The 15367-nt window shown below is 43.9% G+C and overlaps 1 pseudogene; it reads left to right on the top strand.

Annotated features, from left to right (window-relative positions):
• Window positions 1-13319: 13319 nt before the first annotated feature.
• Window positions 13320-13981, top strand: LOC101343419 (hepatoma-derived growth factor pseudogene; annotated as a pseudogene).
• The last annotated feature ends 1386 nt before the right edge of the window (window positions 13982-15367 follow it).

The following is a 15367-nucleotide window of genomic DNA, read 5'->3' as shown; positions in this document are numbered from 1 at the left end:
TAGATCTGTTACTAGGTATGTGAGCTCAGGTGTCTGCCTACTCCTCCTGTATGGATTCAGCTCAGGTGCCCAGGTAGATAGCCACCAAGTGTGTGGTGTAGGCTCTCACTTTCAGTCCTAGACAGGCATGGGTGATTAGTGTAGGCACAGGCATCTGGTTGTAGCAGTGGGACACACTGAGCAAGGCAGGGGGCTGACAGCTGCCCCTAAGTGTCCAGGAGGAAGGTGTGTCCCTGTTCCCTAGAGCGCGTAGGTGGGTGAGTTTTGCAGCCGGACTGTGAGCACCTAATGCTGTTGGCTGTAAGGACTGGGGGACACCTCTTATTCCTGGGCCCCTATCGCAGATGGCTAGGTGGCGTGGGTGGAGCCACCAGTTCTCAGGCCCCTGATGTGGGTAGGTGAAGCCCCTGCTTAATGGGTAGAGCAGTGTCAAATGTCAAGAACCTGCCACTTCACAGCTGAAACAGTTGAAGTTAGACTTCTGGTATATACGTGTTGTACTGCGGTAATGAGGGCCTATGCTGTTGAGATGGGCCCACACATGTCTATGCAGGGGGAAAGTCACTCAAAGTCCGTGGCTCCCTTATGCCTGTGCCTAACCAAAGGAGCTGTACCTATCCTGGGTTCTTTGCTTTGGGGAGCCGGCAGTTTATTTTTTCCCTTGTTAATTTGTTCACTCTCCAAGGCAGAGAGAATGGCTACGGGCATGTGACGGATCCTACTACTGGCCCAGGGGACTTGGCAATTGCTGAAGCCGGTCTGGGACCCAGTGCAGGGCAGGGATGGAGGAGGTAAATGGGAGAGAGGTTTTTTCCTAAAGAGGGTGTTTTGGATCCGCACAGTAGGCCGTACACAATCACTTATCTTTTGCCAAATCGAGGGCTGCTTGTCACTGGTTCTGCGCGGCCGTGTGGACCCTCTGGCATGAGTCTCTCCTGGAGCAGAAAACACACCTCCCGAGCACTGTTGCTTGCCTGCCTCACTTCTCACCCATGAGCTAATCAGGCCTGAAGGCCTCAGGCTATCGCCAGGTCAGGTCTGGCAACTCCTTGCTGCTTCTGAACCATCTCTCCCTCCCCCTCCACTCAGTCAGATTCCTCAGCTCTGCCTTTGATGTTCAGGGCTCACAGATTGCCATATATAATCGAATCACTTTTTTTTTCGGGTCTTTGTTGTAAGAGGGTCCACCAGAAGTGTCTGACTACTCTGCCACCTTGGCCCCGCCTCCCCCTCCCATATACTTGAAATCATCTCCAGATTGCTTATAATACCTAATACAACATAAGTGCTATGTAAATAGTTGTTTCATCAGGATTGGAGACTTCCTCTGGAAGGTAGGCTATCTCGTCTATGAGTTTTTTTGAGCTTTTCTGGGAATGCTGATGCGGTCTTGTCCAATTCTTCCATGGTCTTTAAGTTCTTGAAGCTGTAGCGCTTTACATAGGTAGCCAGCCATCCCTTGGTGATGGTGCTAGGTGCTCTCAAGTCAGTTCCAACTTGTACCAACTCTATGTACAACAGAACAAAACACTGCCCAGTCCTTCACCATCCTCACAATTGCTGCTATATTTGAGTCCATTGTTAACAGCCACTGTGTCAATCCATCTTACTGAGGGTCTTCTTTTTTCGTGGACCCTCTACCAAGCAGGATGTCCTTCTCCAGGGACTGATCCCTCCTGATAACATGTCCAAAGTATATGAGATGAAGTCTTGCCATCCTTGCTTCCAAGGAGCAATCTGGTTGTACTTGTTCCAAAATAGATTTGTTTGTTGGTGTATTCAGTATTCTTCACCAGCACCATAATTCAGAGGCGTCAATTCTTCGGTCTTCCTTGTTCATTATCCAGCTTTCACATGCATATGAGGCGATTAAAAACACTATGGCTTGGATCAGGTACACCTTAGTCTTCAAGGTGACGTCTTTGCTTTTTAACTCTTTAAAGAGGTCTTTTGCAGCACATTTGCTCGATGCAATGTGTCGTTTGATTTCTTGACTGCTGCTTCCATGGATGTTGATTGTGGATCCAAGTAAAATGAAATCCTTGATAAAGTCAATGTTTTCTCCATTTATCATGATTTTTATTGGGTCCAGTTGTGAGGATTTTTGTTTTATTTATGTTGAGGTGCAATCTATACTGAAGGCTGTTGTCATTGATCTTCATCAGTAACTGCTTCAAGTCCCCTTCACTTTCAGCAAGCAAGGTTGTTGTCATCTGCATATCATAGGTTAATGATTCTTCCTCTAATCCCGATACCCCGTTCTTCTTCATGTAGTCCAGCTTCCAGGATTATTTACTCAGCATACAAATTGAGTAGGTATGAAGAAAGGATACAACCCTGACACACACCTTTCCTGACTTTAAACCACATAGTATCCCCTTGTGCTGTTTGAAGGACTGCCTCTTTATCTATGTACAGGTCCCTCATGAACACAATTAAGTGTTCTGGAATTCCCATTCTTCACAATGTTATCCATAATTTATTATGATCCACACAGTTGAATGCCTTTGCATAGTTGATAAAACACAGGAAAACGTCTTTCTGATATTCTCTGCTTTCATCCAGGATCCATCTGACATCAGCAATGATATCCCTGGCTCCACGTCCTCTTCTGCATCCAGCTTGAATTTCTGGCAGTTCCTTGTTGACGTACTGCTGGAGCTGCTTTTGAATGATCTTCAGCAGAATTTTACTTGTGTGTGATATTAATGATATTGTTTGATAAATTCCACATTCGGATGGATCACTTTTCTTTGGAATAGGCAAAAAAATGGATCTCTTCTGGTTGTTTGGCCAGGTAGCTGTCTTACAAATTTCTTGGCATAGATGAGTGAGCACTTCCAGCACTGCATCCATTTGTTGAAACATCTCAGTTGGTATTCTGTCAATTCCTGGAGACTTGTTTTTCACCAATGCCTTCAGTGCAGCTTGGACCTCTTCCTTCAGTACCATCGGTTTCTGATCATATGCTACCTCCTGAAATGGTTGAATGTTGACCAATTCTTTTTGGTATAGGAACTCTTTGTATTCCTTCCATCTGTTTTTGATGCTTCATGCATTGTTTAATATTTTCCCCATAGAATCTTCAATATTGCAACTCGAGGCTTGAATTATTTCTTCAGTTCTTTCAGCTTGAGAAATGTTGAGCGTGTTCTTCCCTTTTTGGGTTTCTAACTCCAGGTCTTTGCACATGTCATTATACTACTTTGTCTTCTTGAGCCAACCTTTGAAATCTTCTGTTCAGCTCTTTTACTTCATCATTTCTTCCATTAGCTTTAGCTACTCATCGTTCGAGAGCAGGTTTCATAGTCTCTTCTGACATCCTTTTGGTCTTGTGTTTTCTTTCCTGTCTTTTTAATGACCTGTTGCTGTCTTCATGTCTGATGTCCTTGATATCATTCCACAACTCGTCTGGTCTTTGGTCATTAGTGTTCAGTGTGTCAAATCTATTTTTGAGATGGTGTCTAAATTCAGGTGGGATATACTCAAGGTTGTACTTTGGCTCTCTTGGACTTGTAGTTTTCTTCAGCTTCAGCTTGAAGTTGCATATAAGCAATTGATAGTCTGTTCCGCAGTGGACCCCTGGCCTTGTTTCATGATGATATTGAGCTTTTTCATCGTTTCTTTCCACAAATCTAGTCAATTTGATTCCTGTGTATTCCATCTGGTGAGGTCCACATGTAGAGTCACACTTTATGTTGGTGAAAAAAGATATTTGCAATGAGGAAGTCGTTGGTCTTGCAAAATTCTATCATGCAATCTCCGGCATCATTTCTATCACCAAGGCTGTATTTTCTTTTCTTTTTTTTAAAATTTATTTATTTTTATGGTACTTTAGATGAAGGTTTACAGAACAAATGGTTTCTCATTAAACAGTTAGTACACATATTGTTTTATGACAATGGTTAACAACCCCACGACAAGTCAACACTGTCCCTTCTCAACCTTGGGTTCCCTATCACCAGCTTTCCTATCCCCTCCTGCCTTCTAGCCCCTGTCCCTCAAATGTTGTGCCCCAATAGTTTCGTTTTGTTTAATGGGGCTGTCTAATCTTTGGCTGAACGGTGAACCTTAGGAGTGACTTCATTACTAAGCTAAGACGGTGTCCGGGAGCATACTCTCAGGGTTTCTGCAGTCTCTGTCAGGCCAGTAAGTCTGGTCTTTTTTTGTGAGTTAGAATTTTGTTCTACATTTTTCTCCAGCTCTGTCCAGGACCCTCTGTTGTGATCCTGGTCAGAGCAGCCAGTGGTGGTAGCTGGGCACCATCTAGTTGTACTGGACTCAGTCTGGTGGAGGCAGTGGTAGTTGTGGTCCATTAGTCTTTTGGACTAATCTTTTCTTTGTATCTTGTTTTCTTCATTCTCCCTTGCTCCCGAAGGGGTGAGACAAGTAGAGTATCTTAGGTGGCTACTCAGTCTCTTAAGACTCCAGATGCTACTCACCAAGGTAGAATGTAGAACATTTTCTTTATATACTGTGTTATGCAAGGCCATATTTCCTAACCACTGATCTTTTTGTTTGTTTCCCACTTTCGCATTCCAATCACCAGTAATTATCAATGCATCCGGATTGCACGTTCAATCAATTTCGGACTGCAGAAGTTGGTAAAAGTCTTCAATTTCTTCATCTTTGGCCTTAGTGGTTGATGGATAAATTTGAATAATAGTCATATTAACTGGTCTTCCTTGTAGGCATATGGATATCACTGACAGTGTCGTACTTCAGGATAGATCTTGAAATGTTCTTTTTGTCGATGAATGCAATGCCATTCCTCTTTAAGCTGTCATTCCTGGAATGGTAGACCATATGATTGTCTGATATAAAATGGCCAGTACCAATTCATTTCAACTCACTAATGCCTAGGGTGCACATAACACAAGTAGTGAATAAATGAGACATGAGGTGAACAATGCTCAAACAAGCAGTCCTGGAGAGAGACTGAGGATCTGTGAAATGGCAGGAGGCTACAGCAGGGTATGCCTGCATGTCACTTCATTCATGTGGCTTCAGTGTAGTGCTCGGCACATGACAAATTTAAGTTTTGCTTTCTGGAAATTTTCTTTCCTGAATATTTTCGATCCATGGTTGGTTGAACCTGTGGTTGTGGAACTCGTGGATATGGAGGGGTGACTTCTTTCTTCCTTCCATAAAAATGTAGTATAACTGGAAGAATTCATCTTTATTCTTGTTTTTATTTCTTTTATTCTTATACGCTTGCTATGGAGGAATTTTTTTTTTTTTTTTTTTTTTTTTTTAGTGTTGCATGAATAAAGAATAGACTTTTCCCCCATTTGGGACATGTGAAGAGTTACTTACTCTTTTGTATACTCTTTATATAATGAATTTTAGATATAAGAACCCAATTTCTTGTACTCTTTTTTCATCCCACTTTGTTTTCTCTGTCGAGCAGACAAATGGGAAACGTTACTCCAATAAAAACCTGGACTTACTGAAGCTGGATATTGGCAAAATCTTGACCACAAAATTTAGCTTAGAGAGGTATTTGTGGAATCTTTCATAACTGGTAGTCTAGCCATTTCTCCAGATAGACAAAATTTTGTCTTGGATTTTTGTTAGACGATCAACAAGCTACATATACAGGCTATATTGTTTTGTCTGATCTCGTTTAGGGACATTAGGTGAAATAGTCCAAAAGTCTAAAGAAATGGTTATTTTTACCATAATGATGTTGTAGATTTTATTTCAGGAACTCTGATGGCGTGAATAGTTAAGCACTTGGCTGCTAACTGAAAGGTTCGCTGTTTGAACCCACCCAGTGGCTCTGTGGAAGAAAGACCTGGTGATTTGCTTCCGTAAAGATTATGGCCAGGCAAATTCTGTTCTACTCTGTCACATGGAGTTGCAATGAATCAGAATCGACTCGATGACACCTAACAACAGCAAGACTTTATTTACTATACCATCCAATATTCAATTTATGAGGACCTATGGGAGTCTTTTCTGTTTGGCCTCAATGCCAGGAAAAATTGTGCTTCCATACAACTTTTTTTGTTTTTAATCTTTTGGGTTGGGTGAATCCTTGTGTTGTTTTCTTTTGCAACACAAAGCCAAATTTGGGACCAACCTGTAGCAAGGTAGAATACTTCATGTATTTCGTGTATTAAACTCACTCTCACTTTAGTTTTTTTTTAATCCTTTGTCTTAGGCTGGGTTCTCTAGAGAAACAAAATTAGTGAAGTGTACACACACACACATATATATAGAGAGATTTATCTCAAGTAAATGGCTCACCTGGCAAGTCCCAGGTTGGTGCATCAGGCATCAGGCTGGAGGCTTCCCCTGACTCATGCAGCTGCAGGGACTTACGAACCCAGGATCGGCAGATCAGATGGCAGGCTGCTGGCTCACAGACTGTGGAGCCCAACAGATCCCAAGATCAGCAGATAAGGCAACAGGACACTGGCTCACAGGCTGCAGAGGCTTATGAAACACAAGATAGGTAAGTTACTAGCTCAAGTGCCAAGAACTGGAGGTCAGATGATGACAAGCTGGATGCAGGATCTGGAGTGAAAGCCTTGCTGGAACATCCATTTATATATTAGAGGCAGCCACCCCAGCAAGGAAACTCCCTTTCAGCTTACTAGCTTCTCATGGCAGACCTCATCATGGAGTACATCATTACATAACTGCCAAATTACATAATTACATAACTGCCAAACCACAGAGAATCATGGCCCACCCATCACAGTCCACCCCTTGTCAACTTGGCACCTGTACACATCTCCTTAAACCATACATAATCTCTAAATAAAGACAATTATAAAGTCATACTTGTGTGTAACATGATACAACTAACACGTGTACAACTGAAAATGCACTAGCACCGTTTACATCTTATATTTTATAAGTGAAGAAAATAAAAATATTTGACGCACACATACAAGTAAGAAATAACTCATAACAATTACATTCCTTTTTTCTGTAACTGGTCACATAGCATTAGCTGGTACTTAGAACTACCTTTTTCCACCACCCATTGTGTATTCCCTTTACCCTCAGCAAGCTCCTCAGCTGGTCATGGCTCTCTGCCTGGTGGTGTAACCCAAACCTTCATTTCTGAAGGGTCTGGGCCACTAGTAGTCATGTCAGAATTGGGTTGCTGTAGTTTTCATTGACTTTAACAACAGCATGGTAGTACTAAGAGACACCCTAAGGGATCTCCTGTGTTCCAGACATACTCTTCTTTACCTCCATTAATCCAGTCCAATTTACTCTTGGTAATTTGGATCAATCACATCAGTCAGTATGGTAACTCCCTTCTTTGTCTGTTGATCCAGAGGCATGAGGAGCCCAAAGTGGCCAGGTGGCATTATTAGCTTCCAGTTCAATGGGATCAGTAATGTGTCTCCAGGTGGGCACATTCCTCCCTTTGGAGCTAAGGCCTCTAGACCCGCAGAGCATAGGGTTGTAGGGACAGGAAGCAAAAATTTTGTGGGTGGGTCTCCAGAGATAATAATGAGTGGTCCCACTCCCATTTCTACATTTTGATACCTGGACCCACGAATACTGGCTATGGGAGAAAAAGCACCACATATTGAATGCTGGTTTGAGTATATACAACCTCCTCGAGAACATTGCCCCAACCCTGCAAGGTATTGCCACCTAGCTAACACTGTAACTATGTCTTTAGAAGGCCATTCCATCATTCTGTCAAGCCAGCTGCTTCCGGATGATAGGGAACATGGTAAGACCAGTGAATTCCATGAGCATGGGCCCAGTGCCACACTTCATTTGCTGTGATGTGAGTCCCTTGATATGAAGCACTGCTGTGTGGGATACCATGACAGTGGATAAGGCATTCTGTAAGTCCACAGATGGTAGTCTTGGCAGAAGCATTGCATGGAAGGAAGGCAAATTGTATACAAAGTAAGAGCCTATTCCAGTAAAAACAAACGCTGCCCTTTCCATGACAGAAGCATTCCAGTGTAATCAACCTGCCACCAGGTTGCTTGCTGATCACTTCAAGGAATGATGCCATATTGGAGACTCAGTGTTGGTCTCAGCTGCGGGCAGATTGGGCACTCAGCAGTGCCTGTAGTCAAGTCAACCTTGGTGAGTGGAAGTCCATGTAGCTGAGCCCATGCATAACCTCCATCCCTGCCACTATGGCCACTTTGTTTCTGAGCCCATTGGGCAATGACAGAAGTGGCTGGGGAAAGAGGATGACTGATTTCCACAGAATGCATCGTCCTATCCACTTAATTGTATATCTATTCCAATTATGCATTCTGGAACTGGAGAAATCACTACAGGATGGGTTTGGGGACCACAAGACCCACTGTGAGATGAATCTGAGCTAACATGCCATTAATAAACTGACCACTATATGCTCCCACTCTACTGGGCGACAGTGGCATTTTGGGTCTCCTGGCATTAGTGTCAGTTCAGAGATAGTGTCCGGTGATCCCCGAAAAGTCTGATTATTTCCTTTTCCCTAATGAACAGTCATTCTCATAAAAGGGCATAGATCCATTTGGGGAATGCTGGGAGAAAGGTTAATAGTATAAATTTTTGGAAGTGTAGTGGAGTCTTTCTTCAAGGGGACCCAGCCTCCCCTTCATTCAGGGCACTGTGGGTCTGTAAACTTGCTCAAGTCTGGGAATTAACTGAGGAGCTGTGACTCTCTATTCTGGCAATTGAAGTTAGACTGCTGTTCACTTGTCCTAGAATTCTGCTTGTACAGATCAAGGAAATATTTAGTAGATTTTCCTTCTATTTCACTCCCAGGGACACAATGACTAAGTAGCCAACGCTGTAAGTCCATTCAAGTCAGACTATTCTGATTACTGCTTTGACTCAGCTGTCTGTCATGGTAACCATGCCCACCCTGTCTTCATCAAATGAGTGTCACTACTTGGCCCCTACCACCACAGAGTCCAATCAACCACATTGTCTTAATTCAGTGAGGGCAGTTCCCACTGTGAATTCTGACTTACATAAAGTAGTGATCACAGCAGTTTTCATGCTGGGGCTCCCTTCACAAATTTTTTCCTCACTGTTGTGGTAAAAGCCACATCCTCTGGGCACTCTTCGTGTGGCTCTGTGGGTCTAACCTGATAAATACACTCAAACATGGCAATTTTTCCCTAAGCCTTTGGATACCTTCTTCTATAGTATACTAAGGCAGGTCTGGTGCTTCAGCTTGATTTAGTGTAGTCCACTGCATAAGCCATGCTTCAGCGAACTGACCAAATAAACTACTAGACCCTTTCCTAACCTCTCAAGCTAAAACACTGAATGAAGAAGTATATGCTTGGTGGGCCTGTATCATTAAACTCACACTGATCCAACTTAATGTTCTTTGCATCGTTATACAACACCCTTAATAGCTATTCTGTTTCTGTTTGTACATATTAGAAAAGTTTCTGTTTGTACACAAACATTTGATTTGTATCTATAAATGACATAAGATAAATATATACTTATATATGGAGCTCTGGTGGCTCAGTGGTTAAGAGTTCAGCTGCTAACCAAAAGGTTGGTTGTTCAATTCACCAGCTGCTCCTTGGAAACACTATGGGGCAGTTCTACTCTGTCCTATAGGGTCACTATGAGTCAGAATTGACTCAACAGCAATGGGTTTGGTTTTAGTTTTATATACATATGAGAGAGAGAGAGAGACAGAGATTTATATCAAAGAAATGGCTCATGTAGTTGTAGAGTCTGGCAAGTCCCAAGTCCATGGATCTGGCGTCAGGCTGGAGGATTCTCCTGATTCACGTAGCGGCAGGGGCTGACGAACCCATTATTGGCAGGTCAGATGGCAGGCCACTGGCTTACAGGCTGCAGAGGCTGATGAATCCCAAGATTGGCTGGCAATACAGCAGGTTGCTGGCTCAAGTCCCAAGAACCAGAGGTCAGGTTATGATGAGCTGAATGTAGGTTCCAGAGCAAGCTAGTAAGCTTTACCAGAATGTCCATCTATATATTGGATGCAGGCCACACCCCCGAGGAAACTTCCCTTCTAACTGATTGGCTGATCACATCAGATCACATCATGGAAGATAAATACATCATTACATAACTGCCAAATTACATAACTGCCAAACCACTGAGAATCATGGCCCAGCCAAGCTGACACACAACATTAACCATCACAGCCATCCGCTTGTGGTATTTCTGTTACCGCTGCACTAAAAAAGTAAGACACCCATATGTTGCTTCGTTACAATGTTTTGTCAGAAATCAAAAAAATAAAGATTCCTGTAGAGCATATTATGAAGTAAGGTAGGAGTGCTGACATAACTCTAGGGCAAGAGAATAAAGGTCAGTTGTCCCAGCCACATGAAAATGCAAGCACTTTTAATATTCCTTACAGGTGGGAATGAGAATGTAGCATTTGTCAGGTCAGTGTTATTCCAGGTGCCAGGAGCTGTGTTGATTAGATCTAGTAAACATACAAAGCCGGAACTGCAGCTGTGATTGGCATCACCATCTTTTAAGTTTGTGATAACCTACTGTTATTCCCCAAGACCCGTGGTTGCCAAACTTTACTGCACAACTGACTCACTTGGGAAGCTTTAAAAAATCTCTGTGACCTCCACCAGACTGAGCCCAGAGCAGCTAGATGGCACCCGGCTACCACCACTGACTGCTCTGACAGGGATCACAACAGTTGGTCTTGGACAGAGCGGAGAAAAATGTACAACAAAATTCAAAACTGCACAAACGCAAAAAGACCAGCCTTGCTGGTCTGACAGGGACTAGAGAAACCCCAAGAGTATGGCCCCCGGACGCCCTTTTAACTCAGTACTGAAGTCACTCCCAAGTTTCACCCTTCAGCCAAAGATTAAACAGGTCTATAGCGCTAACAGTAACACACACGGGGAGCATGCTTCGTAGTTCAATCATGTATACGAGACTAAATGGGCACTCCAGCCCAAAAGCAAAGACGAGAAGGCAGGAAGGGACAGGAAAACAGGACGAACAGAAACAGGGAAGGAGGGGTGGAGAAGGGGAGAGTGTTGACACATTGCAAGTTGGCAACCAACGTCACAAAACACTTTGTGTATTAACTGTTTAATGAGAAACTAATTTCCTCTGTAAACTTTCACCTAAAGCACATACACGCACACACACACAAAAAACAACTCTATGTCCCAGTCATATCCCATATGGTTAAATCTGTGTAGGGGCTTTTAAAATAGAGATGTCTGGCATATCTGAAAAGGCTAAATTCAAGCTTAGGCCTGACCTCATTTTGAATCTTTGCCTTTGCCTTAGCAATAGTTAATATTGTAGAGACTTCATTTTGTATCCATGCGAATGTTTTTCTTTGTAACCAAGTTAACAATGTTGACAGTAAGCTCCCCAGGAGCCTTAATGCTAACATCAGTTTGTTCTCAAGGAACCTTGATGCAAACAGCATCAAACCAATCAAGAAACCCCTTATAGTCACCATGGATTAACTAATCAACAAAGCACACATATCACCAAGTAGTGACTAGTCAACAAAGACTCTAAACCAATCACTGTAAAGCCCCCACTTTTGTTAACCTGCCTTTGACTTATACAAATCACTAATAGGCCAATCAGAATATTATGTTATTAGCTCTTGGTTTAACAATACAAATATTGCCTGGATGCCTGTAACTCCTCGGAGTGTGTTGAATTTCTCATTGTGAGACTCAGTGCCTCTCTAATTCAAGTTGTCTTTCCTTCCAATAAATCTCTCTTGATATCATTTTAAGTAGAATATGCGTTGTTACCCTACAACAATCACAATGCCTGGGGGTAGAAGCCAGTATTATTATTTTTTAATCTCCAGGTGATTCCAAGGTGTAACAAAATCAGTGAGAACCACTATCCAAGACCCATTTGGCTTTTTCAACTGGCCAAGCTGAGGAGTTAAATGAGGATGTAGTAGGAATCACCAGAACTGGTTTACTGTCTTGCTGGAGGAGAGGGTGGGGAAAGTTTCAAACCTTCACTTGGCCCTCCTTTTATCCCATGGGTCAAGGAAACTGTGAGTATTCTGCTATATTCTACTTCTACATACATTTTGGGACTGAGGAAATAACTACTGGATGGGTTCCTGTGAGAAGGACTCAGGCCAAGAATCCATCTATCACCCAAAGCCCATTAGCCTTCACTCTAAGAAGCCTTTCAGGTCTCTGGGAGTTAGTATCAACTCAGATCTAGTACCTAATAAACTCCCAAAATCTGAGCATTTCTCTTTCCCAGCACAGTCTCCCTGGAAAATGGCCATAGATCTCTCTGGGGAAAGCTTAGGGGAAGATGTATAGTATACACATGAGGCCAGAGTCACAGACTCCTTCTTCAGAAGGCCCCAGACACTCCCTCAGTCAAGAGGTTCTGGGTGTATAAGCTGATTTAGTCTGGTAACTAGGTATGAGGCTGTGAATCTCCACTTTGGAGACTTGAGTTTGGTTTTTGCACAGCAGACCTAGAATGGTTCTGCATTGTACCTAGAATTGTAAATGCCATGCAGCACTTTAATAGGCTGTCAATCTGTTTAATAGGAATCTTGGGATCAATTAGCCATTTTCACAGATCCCTGCGCTGATTTTAATCTGTATGCTTTCACTGTAATAAACCATAACTGTGAATATAATAGCTATTCTGAGTTCTGTAAGTTCTTCTAGTGAACCATCAAACCTGAGGGTGGTCTTGGGGACACCTGACATAGCAATGTTTTGAAATTGGCTTATATATAATTTCTTTTTATAGTTAAGCAGTATTCCATTGTATGGATATACTACAGCTTGTTTATCCATTCAACTGTTGGTGGACATTGGGTTGTTTAGAGTTTTTGCCTGTTACAAATAAAGCTCTATGTAAATATTTGTATACAGATTTTTGTATGAATATATACTTTTATTTTTCTCGAGTAAATACGTGTGATAAGAGTAAAAAGTCAGAAAGCCTTTATCACAGCTTTAAACCAGTTGCTATGCAGTCAATTCCAACTCATGGCAACCCCCTGTATGTCAGAGTAGAACTGGGCTATGTGTCAGAGTAGAACTCCATAGTGTTTTCAGTGGCTGATTTTTCGGAAGTAGATCACCAGACCTTTCTTCTGAGGCATCTCTTGGTGAACTTGAACCTCCAACATTTTGGTTAGTTGTTGAGTTCATTAACCATTTCCACCACCTAGGGACACCTATCACAGTTTTAACACTCCCTTATCTTTTGTCAAAAGTCCCTGGGTCAGGAGTCCCTTGGGCTCATGCTTCCCAGCCCCACCTGGACCCTGAACACCCACGGGCACCCAGAGCCCCACCATATCACGATCCAACGTGTAGAAAAGTACAGTGTGGGGGACTGTGCTTGCCATAATGAAGGGCTACCCTCACGGCCCCTGGATTGACAAAATGCCTGAAGCTGCAGTGGAATCAAGAGTCAACAAATACAAAGTATTTGGGTGGGTGGGTGGGGGGAGAATCCACCAGACAGCATTCCTGGGCCCCAGGGACCTCTTTCCTTAGGAGGAGTCCGAGCAGAAGTTCATTAAACACAGCAAGAGGAAAGGGTTCAGGGTTGTGGGAGATTGAGATCAACCCTACCGTCAAGGCTTCTGGCTACCAATCCTCCCAGTAAAAGAGCCGAGTCGAGGAGCCTGAGCTGGAGCCCAGGCCAGAGAGGGTGATGGCGAAAAACAGGGCAATGCTGAGGGCAGTAGTGACGGGGATGGGAAGTTGGTCCTCCATAAGTCAACCAAGGAAAAGAATGGGAAGGGCGCTGAAGAGGCCAGTGGGGGATCTGCTGGAAAACTCCCCAAAACGTCCCAAGGAGGCTAAATACCCTGAGGAGAAGGTGGTGGCCATCTTGGAGGGTGAAAGTCCTCTCCCCGTGGAGGTGCAGAAGAACAGCTCCCCTTCCCTGGCCAGAGGTTCCTCAGGAGGAGGAGGAGAAGGGAGAGGAAGAGGAGAAAAAAGAGGAAGAGGCTGCTAAGGAAGATGCTGAGGCCCCAGGCTTCAAAGATCTTGACAGCCTTTAGCCGCCCTTGTTTCAAGAGTGACCCCACCTTGTTCCTGTGTGGCCTTGGTGTTACTGGGGAAACTGGTCACGGCTGCAAACTGGAACCCCTTCACCACCTCACCCTGCTCTCCTCTTCCACTCACTGTCCTCCATCCAATGCCTGGAGATTGACCTGGATGGGGTGGGCCACCTGGCCCTCACCTCCATGTCCCCACACCCCTGCGATCTGTGATCTGAGTCAGGGCCGTGTCCTCTGCTTCCTGGGATAAGGCCATTGTATCCTTCCCTGCCTGGAGCTGCTTCCCAGGACTTCTGTTGGGGCCTGGACAAGCTGTTTCCACCTTTTGACACCCCCTACCCTTCTGGTGGCATGGTGGTTAAGTGCTTGGCTGCTAACCAAAATGTTGGCAGTTCCAATCCACCAGCCACTCCTTGGAAACTCTATGGGGCAGTTCTACTATGTCCTATAGGGTTGCTATGAGTCAGAATTGACTCCACGGCAATGGGTTTGTTTGTTTGTTTTTTATCCCTCTCCTAGGCATTCTGGGTCTCTGGGTTGGGATCAGGGGTAGGAGAGGATGGGATGGAAGATAAACAGAAGAATGGGCTTTGAGGGGAGTCCTTGGGTGATGGAAATGGTTAACTTGCTCCACTGCTAACTGAAAGGTTGATGGTTCGAGTCTACACAGAGGCACCTTGGAAGAAAGCCCGGTGATCTACTTTGAAAAAATCAGCCATTGAAAACTTGATGGAACATATTTCTGCTCTGACACACATGGGGACATCATGAGTTGGAATGGACTGGACAGTAACTCTTCTATTTTTGGTGGAGGGGTTTGGGAGGGGAGGTCTGGGTAGGGCAATCTTCAAATTATAGAGGGAGTTGGGGGCAAGAGGGCGGCATCTTCTTGAGATCTTGTCACCTCATTTCACGCCTATTATCCCAGCTGCCTAGATTCAGGGAAAGTGTGACAGTCTGTGGGGAAGGGGCTTCCTTCCACTCGGCAATGCCCGTTCTTCCTTTTGCTGACCCCGGGAGTTCTGGGAGTTGTAGTTTATCATCAAAGGATTTTGGGGCTTCCAAGTTGTTTGGGCCAAGAACCTGAATCTGATGGGTTGAGTTCACCCAGCTTGGGTGGGCGTGGGAAGAGATCTTCCCCTTTAGATCTCTGGGGCCAGAGACGGGATACCCTAGGGAGACACCCAGCTGCCCTTTTCCCTTTCTCCATAGTACTCAAGGCCAGCCTACAGTTATATATATCACCTGGTCATAAAGGAGAAGACACTTTTTTAAATAAATGTTTTTAACAAAAGAAAATTATAACAGAATAAAACAAAAAACCCTCCTCCTCCCTGTGCCCCCACTCTGCTCCTATCTCCATTACTGTTGCCCCATTTCTGAGGT

Source organism: Trichechus manatus, unplaced genomic scaffold, assembly GCF_000243295.1.
Source record: "Trichechus manatus latirostris isolate Lorelei unplaced genomic scaffold, TriManLat1.0 scaffold00029, whole genome shotgun sequence".
NCBI classification, from domain to species: domain Eukaryota; kingdom Metazoa; phylum Chordata; class Mammalia; order Sirenia; family Trichechidae; genus Trichechus; species Trichechus manatus.
The sequence above is the reverse complement of the archived record's forward strand: the minus strand, read 5'-3'. Positions and strand labels throughout refer to the sequence as shown.